The following is an 8931-nucleotide window of genomic DNA, read 5'->3' as shown; positions in this document are numbered from 1 at the left end:
ACAAGTATTTCTTCACATTTCTTTGAACTTTCTGTTTGACTTCTATAAGGTCAGTTGTTGTATTCTGAAAATTTACAGTAGTAGTTGTTAAATAAAACAAATTCAAACAAAAATTGCCTTAGGAAATTGTAAGACATTAAGACACAACTACACTAACACAACTTCAAATTGTGTATTTATTGTGCATACAACAAATTATTCTCTAATGTAATCCAATCTCTGAAAGGACAAATTAGACCTTTATTTACAAATAAATGAAGTTGACTAAATATATTAGAATGTTTAAGACATTGGGCTACAGATTGGAAGGTCATGAGTTCAAATCCTGGTGCTTCCAAGCTGCCACTGCTGGACCCTTGTGCAAGACTCTGAACCGTTAACTACTCGGTTTTATCACTGAGGTAAATGTACGTTTTTCTGGATCAAGGTGTCTGCCAAATGGCACCCATGACCTAAATAGCAAGACACAAAGTGGATTTTGATTTTAATTTTCCTATAAACTCACATCCTAATGTTTTAAAGAATGACATGCTCTAATTGTTATCAATGTGCCATTTGCTTTTAATGTTTACAAAAAAGTTCATTTTATATCATGCAGTTAAATTCTTGAATCTGATTGGTCAGAAGCTTGAATTTTTGAATTGTTTGATTGGTCATTAAGTTTCTAGTTTCTATAAGAACAACTAATGTTTAATAATTTAATAAAGCCATTACAAATGTATGTGAACAACAAAAATCTTTTTATTCCAAAATTCAGCAGGGTTGTGGTAAAAAAAAAAAAATGAATGTGCATTAGGACTAAAACTTATTGCAGTAGGTACTGAAGGGTAGAGAGACAGAGATAGAGAGTGAGTAATGGTCTGCTAGACACCTGTAATTGACTTTATCACTCATTGTCAAGAGGCTGCTGGTACCTTCACAAGAGTACATCTGTCTGTTAGATGTAGCCTTTTCCTTTATTTAATTCTTTTGGACATTGTGACCTTTATAGGCCACATGAGCACCAGCCATGGGTTACTTTATAGGATACTTGAGCTGTGTTTGCAGGTGTTCAAATTACGAGTCCTCACCGTTCAGACCACAGGACGAAACAGCACAGACAGTAGAATCTAATCCACACAGGTTGCATGACTTAATACATACATAGAGAGTGTGTTATTTATTCAAATTCAAATCCAAATATGAGCAGAGATATAATGCAATATTATTAGTAATTAGGAGATGATTTAAATGATTAAAGGACTATTTTTTTGTGATGTTGGCACAGAGCAATTCGCTATGGTCCTTGAAATTCAGGCAATGTAGCAGCAGCTTCCTCCCAGTACTCTAAAGGCTTCAGCTGGTTATTGCTGAGATACTGGGGATTATCAGACAGCATATCTTCTAGGAAAAGCTTCTCTGTTGTTGGAAGAAACCAGCCAATCTGTTTAAATTTCCAACCTCCTTTTGACAGATTAGAGGCTTGCTTCCTTTTTACTTCCTTAGGATTACTGCTGAATGACTTCTGCTTGGGGATCTCAGATAAACTCGGAGAGTCCTGGGTCTAAAAGAATGAGATAAAGAAGGAAAAAGCGTTCATTAACAGTGCTTAGATTCATAAAGAGGTTCTCACTCTAAAAAGGAAACATTGGGTACGTCTCAATCAGCTCTGTGGTCATGAAGCATTGTAAAAATATTGTAAAATGTATAAAAATTGAATCAATAGCAATTTGATATGAAATAAAACAATAAACTTTGAGTGTTAACTGTGGAACCGTGGAACCATTATGATTTGACAAAGAACAGCCTTTTTCCTTTAACCCGTTATTTTATCCGGCGGCTCATAGTTTTTAAAATTGATCCAGGAACCAACACTGTGTTTGACTTTTAAACTGAATTGAATCAGTCACGTTTGATTGCTGTGATCTCCCGAAGCTACTGAAAGTGTTCCGATTACAAGCTGACAGGACAGACATTGTTCCTTTCCTGTTTAAATGAAGATGAATGAGTTGGGGGCAGCAGCTTTAAGTGTTCTCATGAGAGATGAGATAAGATATTTCAGAGCCTTAATGACTCTGTTTTGTCTATTGCCTGTGATTGAATGCATTCATTAGGCACATAAACCGCACACGTACCCAGGAAAGAAGTCAAAAGTTCTTTGGGGGACAATATGAAGGTAAATGAATGAACAAAATAACCAAATCAGCAGGGGAAATTCAGCAGTTAAGCTTCTGCATTAGTGATCTTGAGTGCCATGAGACTCTATAAGGCCCTTGAACAAGACCCTAACACTGAACTGACCATCTTTGTGTTTGGATTCAAGTCTGCCGCCCTTTTGTGTATTTTAGGATAAACTCACTTGAAATATGAATAACTGTAAATTAATTACTTAATAATTATAAATATACACTCACCCTTCACTTTAACAGAATACCTTTACATCTGCTTATTTATGCAGATATCTAATTAGCCAATCATGTGGCAGCAGCACAGTGTATAAAATCATGCAGATCCAGGTCAGTGTTGCCAGATTGGGCGGGTTCCCACCCAATTGGGCTCCTTTTGGTTACGTCCGACCGGAAAAAAATGCATTGGGCGGGTCTTTAAAATTTGGGCTGGTTTTTGATGCAACAGGCGTGTTTTTATTTTTGACTATAAACAGTATTCTTTATTATTTTTTAATGAAAACTAACTATGAAATAAATTATATAATGTAGGATGACGTTTAAATTAGGTATGGTTCAGGTTAGCCAATAAGGTTCAGGGGAATCCTGTCCAATCAGACTTCAAGCTTGATTGGCGAGTTGTTGTAGGCTAATTCGTAATATCGTCAAAACTGCATTATCATCATCAGTGATCATCATTCATCATCATCATCATGCCAAAGTGGGGTAAATATAAAAAGTCCTACAGAAAGGAATGGGAGCGCGACCCGTCTTTAAAAACATGGATTACACCTGTGGTAGGCGATGATACAAAGGCATTTTGTAAATACTGTCAATCAGAAATCAGAGCACAGAGTACAGAGTACAGATGTGTAGATCATTCCGTCATTATTTTATTTAAAATTAAAAGAAGGAAAAAACGAGAATTCGTGTTGATTCACCCAGTGGTCTATAAGTTAAATAATAATAATAATTTTAATAATAATAATATACAAAAATTAATTAGTTGGTAATTAAGCACAAATTTGTAAGTAGCCTACTAATACAAAAAGAAAAGTATAATGAAATGATTTGAGAATTGGCCTATTAGAAAAGAACTGTAGTTCTGACAATAGTAGCACAAGAACAATAAAAAATGTTGTCCCCCTCTGAGGTTTCCGATGTAGACCTTGTGTTTTATTAAAATTATCATTTATATTTAAAAAAAAAAAAAGATGCACTGGATATACTTGGGGCGAGCTTGGTGCTCTCCAATGTGCGATTTGTTAGTCTGGTTGTTTAATAAGAAAAAAAATTGTGTGTTTTATTCTATAACAGTTTTAATAACAGTATGTATATTGGGTATGTAACAGTATGTAAATCTTTAGTCCAATCTGGCAACACTGATCCAGGTCAAGAACTTTAATTAACATTTACAGTAAACATCGGAATGGGGGAAAATGTGTAATCTCTGTGACTTTAACCATGACATGCTTGTTGGTGTCAGATGGGCTGATTTGATTATTTCTGAAATTCTTGAAATACTCAAATCACATAACAATCTCTAGAGTTTACACAGAATGGTGTGGAAAACAAAAATCAACTTGTGAATGAACTGTCTGTGAGATGAGAGAGATCAGAGGTGCATGACCAAACAGGAGATCTATAGTAACTCAAATAATCACTATTTACAACCACGAAAAGCATCTCAGAACACGTCAGACCGTGAGCTGGATGAACTACAACAGCAAAAGACCACATCATGTTCCTGTCAGCCAAGAACAAGAATATGAGGCTATCATGGCTATCATCACAGGATCACAATTAATGGATCGAAATGAATGGATATTTGTTGTGTTCTTATTACATTGCTAATTAATAGATGTACACTAGATGGGGCTAGTGTGTGATAGCTAGGAAGGTAGCAGATGGGAAAAGAAGTGGAGTTGCACATGTGGCTAATGTTCAGTAAAAGAAACCTGTTTTGGTACTCGGTGTATTGCCTCCTTATTTCACGTGAATACACAACAAATTGGCGACGAGGATGGCGGTTCATCTTCCTCCTACATACTTACAGTGTCCTGGTGAGCCTGCAGTTCCGTTTGGGATATGGACGCAAATGTTTGAGAACTACTTGTTGGCGATTCATGCCGAGGGGGATGACTGGCCTGATACTCGTAAGCGTGCTACACTACTTCACTGCCTGGGCACAGAAGCACAGAGAATTTTCTACACTCTTCCTAATACTGGTACGACCTATGTTTCTGCTCTTACTGCTCTCAGAACGCATTTTGTACCAAAAGTAAATGCCATTGCTGAGCGACATAAATTTCGTCAAAGGGAGCAAAGACACGACGAAAATATACTTCAGTATGTTGCCGCGCTTCGTGATATGGTGTCATTATGTGCATTTGGTGACAAAGAGGACGAAATGCTGAGAGATCAAATCGTGGAGAAAGTACACAGCAGTCGTATTCGTGAACGCTTACTACTTGAAGCGGATTTGACGTTAGACAGGGCAGTACAAGTGGCTGTTCAAGTGGAAAATGCCATGGCTAATGCAAGTGAATTTACAAAACCTGCCGACTTACCAGTTCAACGGCTATATGTTAGAAAAAAGAAACGACCATGCGTAGAACCACACAAGGTAAAACCCAGAGCCATTCTGCACGCAAATGTTATCGCTGTGATTCCAGTTGCCATTTAGCAAATTCCAAGCAGTGCCCTGCTTTGAATAAGACGTGTAAATCATGTGGTAAAATGGGACATTTTGCAAAAGTGTGTCGCTCTGGACGGAGACAGGACATCAGAGAAATTGAAGTTCCTGAACTGACTGTTTTGTACATGACTAACACGTTGGCTGCAAACAAAATTGTGTGTGACATTGAAATGGGTACATATTCTGGTACTACGATGCAAGAACTGATAGTTGATACTGGATCATCCGTATCTTTGCTTCCAGAGCATATATATAAGCAATACTTTTCTGAACTACCCTTGAAACAATCAGATGTGCGTCTTGTCACATATTCAAAAGATGACCTTCCAGTGCTGGGATGTATTAAGACGTCTGCACGACATGGCGAACATTCAGTACCTGCCACATTCTATATTGTGAAAAGTGGAAACGCACTTATGGGTATGGACTTAATATATTCCTTAAATTTGTGCATATCAGGGAATAAAGTACTCACCTCCAAACAGCGAGTGCAACACGTGTCTCATACCGCCATGCCATCCATTGGCTGTGCAAAGAACTTTGTACACAAAGTAAAGATGCATGAAAATTTTATTCCTGTGCAGCAGAAGCTACGCAGGCTACCTTTTGCTGTACGGGATGCTGTGTCTACAGAGCTGAACCGCCTACTAGCAGCAGATATTATTGAAAGAGTGGATGCTTCACCTTGGGTTTCGCCCATCGTTGTTACTCAGAAAAAATCTGGAGACATCAGGATGTGTGTGGATCTCAGGGAACCCAACAAAGCAATCATTGTGGACAGCTACCCCATTCCACACACTGAAGAACTCTTTTCACAGTTGAGAGGTGCTGTTATGTTTTCTACAATCGATCTGGCAAATGCTTACCATCAGGTACCACTACATGAGGACAGTAGGGACCTCACTGCCTTTATAACACATGATGGTTTGTTTCGTTTCAAGAGAGTTTGCTACGAATTAGCATCAGCTCCAGCGGCGTTTCAAAAATTGATGTCTACTATTCTCAGGGGTGTTACAGGTGTTCAGTGTTATCTGGATGACATAATTGTGTTTGGTGACTCTGTTACTAGCCATGATGCTCACCTAAAAATAGTGCTGCACAAACTACAAGAAGCAGGTCTGCATTTAAATGAGAAGAAATGTACGTTTCACCAGGAGAAGCTCACATTTCTGGGACATACTATCTCCAAAGAAGGACTGATGCCAGATCACAGTCACTTGGAAGCAATACGTAATGCTCCACCACCTTCGGATGCGTCCACACTCAGATCATTTCTAGGTCTCACCGCTTGGTATGCTAAATTCATTCCAAACTACGCAGCAGTTGTTGAGCCTATGAGAGATGCTCTTAGAGGAAATTCTAATTTTGCATGGACTAATAAAGCACACAAAAGTTTCCAGGAAGTAAAAGAACTGATTGCACAGAGCCCTGCATTGGCTTTATTTGATCCTGCTTTGCCCACGATTGTTACTACGGATGCCTCAGATTACGGCATAGGTGGCATCCTGACTCAGCTTCATCCAGATAAGTCAGAAAGGACAGTGGCTTTTGCTTCCAGAACCTTGACATCTGCGGAAAGGAAATGTTCTGTGGTTGAAAAAGAAGCTCTTGCTTGTGTGTGGGTCATTGAGCGTTGGAGAACATACCTGTGGGGCAAACATTTCAACTTAAGATCTGACCACCAAGCCCTAACTACCCTTTTAACTACTAAAGGTATGGGACGAGCTGGACTGAGAGTAGCGCGTTGGTCTGAAACCGTTGCTACTATCACTACACTTCTGTCAGCTGTTCCTGTGGCCGAGTTTGCAGCTGAAAGTGCCGCATGTCCTGAGCTTGCCACACTTCGTCATTACATTGAGTATGGTTGGCCCGCTACATCCAAAGCCCTGCAACCTGACATGTTCAGTTACTTTCCAATACGAGATGAACTGTCTATTTTGGACTCGTATGTGCTAAGAGGACCACACAGACTGATTGTGCCACGTAATCTACGTTCACGTTTGGTCACCTTTGCTCATGATGGCCATCAAGGCATTGTGAGAACCAAGCAAAGGCTTAGGGAGTTATACTGGTGGCCTAAGATGGATTCGCAGGTACAGTCCACAATTGCAACCTGTGTCACATGCCAACTTAATGATAAAACTGCTAAAACTACACATGCACCACTTACCCCAGTCGACTATCCAGTAATTCCGTGGCAGAAACTGGGTGTTGACGTGGTGGGTCCGTTTGACATTGGCCCTGCTAGTTGTAGATATGCCATCACATTGCTTGACTACCATTCAAAATGGCCAGAGGTTGCTTTTGCACCTCATGTGACTGCATCTGCCATTAATTGTTTTCTGAGGTCAGTGTTCAGCCAAAAAGGTAATCCTCTGGAGATTGTTACCGATAATGGATCTCAGTTCCTGTCAACAGAGTTCAAACTGTTTCTACAAGAAAGAGATGTAAAGCACATCCGTACTTCTATATATCACCCGGAAGGTAATGGAGCTGTGGAGCGTTGGAACAAGGTACTGAAGGAGACGATTCTGACTGCAGAAAGAGAGAGAGCTCAGTGGACATTGTTCGTTGCGGATTTTCTACAAACGTATCGAGCTACACCTCACGCTACTACAGGAATTTCTCCTTTTGAGCTGATGTTCGGAAGGAAAATGAGAACAAAATTGACAATTCTTCCAAAGTGCAATGTGAATCCTGCTATGGACAAGTTGAAAACAAAAGTGATGCAAAACCAGTGGAAAATGAAAGCATACGTGGATACAAAGCGCAAAGCAAAGACTCCGGGACTCAAGGAAGGTGATTTTGTACGGGTGAGGAAACCTGTGCATGTAAGAAAAGGGAAATCAAAATTTAGCAACCCCATGCAGGTTGTTAGACGGAAGGGGACACGTAGTTTTGAGCTAAGTGATGGACGAACTTGGGACATATCTCATCTGGCACCACTGAACACAGACTTCGCTCAGGTTCCTGAACACTCTGAACAATTCACTACTGCACCACTTGGAAGTAGTAACAACCAGTTGGAGGGACGTTGTAGAAGGAAACCAGCATGGTTGAAGGACTATGTAACATAAACTGCCATAGTAGAAAAGAAGAAAGTGATGGTGAAAAGGAATAGTACCGAAGTTTAATTTAGACGAGTTGTTGTTTAAACTGAAAGGAGGTTCACGGAACTATTCATGCTAAATGTGGTTGTCAATAGACATTTGGAAGAAATTGTTCTGTTTTCTTTAATCTGAAAAATTTACTGTTAAACAATGTTTACTGTAATTGCTGAGGAAAACAAATTAAGTAAGGGGGAGATGTTGTGTTCTTATTACATTGCTAATTAATAGATGTACACTAGATGGGGCTAGTGTGTGATAGCTAGGAAGGTAGCAGATGGGAAAAGAAGTGGAGTTGCACATGTGGCTAATGTTCAGTAAAAGAAACCTGTTTTGGTACTCGGTGTATTGCCTCCTTATTTCAAGTGAATACACAACAATATTATAGTTTACTAAATAAACTTTTTAATAAACTTTATGGTTGGGGAATATTTATTTATCATTTGGAATGACAGGTGTCAGTGTTTTGCAAAGTTTCCCTTCAGGACACACATATCTGTGTATTTCTCTGTAAAATGACAAGCTGTGTTTGTGTGTGTGTGTGTGTGTGTGAGAGTGTGAGAGAGAGAGAGAGATGCTGCCAGGGGAACAATTGGGGAATATGTAGTCATGCAGATTAAAAACAAATTGTTATTCAAAGTGTACATGAACATATTTATCATCAAAATGTGATTTTATTCATTAGCGATTACATAGCATGAATAGGTAGAATTAACATAAACCAATTAGACTATAAAATAAAAGTCGTGGCCTAATGGTTAGTGTCGCGACGAGACAAAGGCGAGTGAGGATCCAAGTGCAGTTTAGACTTTTAATAGACAGAAACAGGCAAACAAACAGGCAGGCAAAACAGGGCAGAACACTGAGCGCACAGGAAACAGGAACATCGACACCAACATACAACAACGACCAACACCAGGGAAGTGAACAAACAGGGTAGATATAGCAAACAGGAACCAATCACCACGCAGAGACAATCAGT

This window comes from Tachysurus vachellii, chromosome 6, assembly GCF_030014155.1.
Source record: "Tachysurus vachellii isolate PV-2020 chromosome 6, HZAU_Pvac_v1, whole genome shotgun sequence".
Taxonomy (NCBI): domain Eukaryota; kingdom Metazoa; phylum Chordata; class Actinopteri; order Siluriformes; family Bagridae; genus Tachysurus; species Tachysurus vachellii.
The sequence above is the reverse complement of the archived record's forward strand: the minus strand, read 5'-3'. Positions refer to the sequence as shown.